We start from the raw sequence: 1,001 nt of genomic DNA, 5'->3' as shown, positions 1-1,001 counted from the left end.
CAGCTTTTCTGTTTGGTTGGGAAATTGGGGTATTTGCTGCAGCTCCACAGTTGGGTGTCTGGCAGGCCTAGATGGGGGGACTGCAGGACATGCAAACAGCCAGCTCCTTCTGACAGTGGTGCAGGTTGTGTGCCTGCTCTGATGTGTTTTCAACATGCTTTTGTGCACCGACCAGCTGTGATTGTCTGGCCCTTCAGGGCTGTCTCAGAAACCTCATGCCTCCTTCCTTGCAGAAACTAGTGCCAGCTCTTAACAGCAAAGAAAACCCAACAACTTTTCCTTGTTAAACAACCCACGGTGAATAAAGGGAGGAGGCAGAAACACATGTGATTTCTTCTTATAACATGAGTGGCTCACTGGATGTTATGCCCGTGACCTAAGTGATGCCAGTGCCACAGTACGCATCTGGGGAAATCCCATGTGAAACCTGAGTAGAGCAATGCCAGAGCTGCTGCCCTGGGACTGCGGCAGCAAGAGGGAGTGGGTCCCCCATGCATCCATCCACCCTTTCTGCCCGGGCTGAAGGAGCACAAGAACCGAGGGGGATTTATAATGCTGCAGAGAGGGCAAGGAAACTAGTTGCCACAGCCTGGAATATTTTTCTGGCTAATGTTTCCCCATACAGGACTCACACAGCAAAGCGGTCTAATCCTGATGCTTTGCGCTGCTGCAGCAAGTCTCCGCCTCCAATGGAAGCATTTGAAGAAGCACTCGCCGCTGTGCTCACTCCCCGTCCCAGTATCTGGAAGGAAATGAGAAGCCCAGAGGGGCCCTGCCAAAGGTGCTGCCCCCCCCTCGCCAAGCCCGGACTGCGTCTGCGACTCTGGCCAGGTCGGGGAGCACCCCTGCCCCGGCGCTGCTGCAGGGCAGGGCTACCCCATCTCAGGCCTGCGAGGCACTGGGTGACATGGGAGCGTGACAAGCCCCTGGCCAGCACAGAGCCTCCGCCGCTGTTTCCCCACTGCCGCCTGCTCGAGGAAGGGCCGCAGGAGTCGCTGTCG

Source organism: Fulmarus glacialis, unplaced genomic scaffold, assembly GCF_000690835.1.
Source record: "Fulmarus glacialis isolate BGI_N327 unplaced genomic scaffold, ASM69083v1 scaffold22593, whole genome shotgun sequence".
Taxonomy (NCBI): Eukaryota; Metazoa; Chordata; class Aves; order Procellariiformes; family Procellariidae; genus Fulmarus; species Fulmarus glacialis.
The sequence above is the reverse complement of the archived record's forward strand: the minus strand, read 5'-3'. Positions refer to the sequence as shown.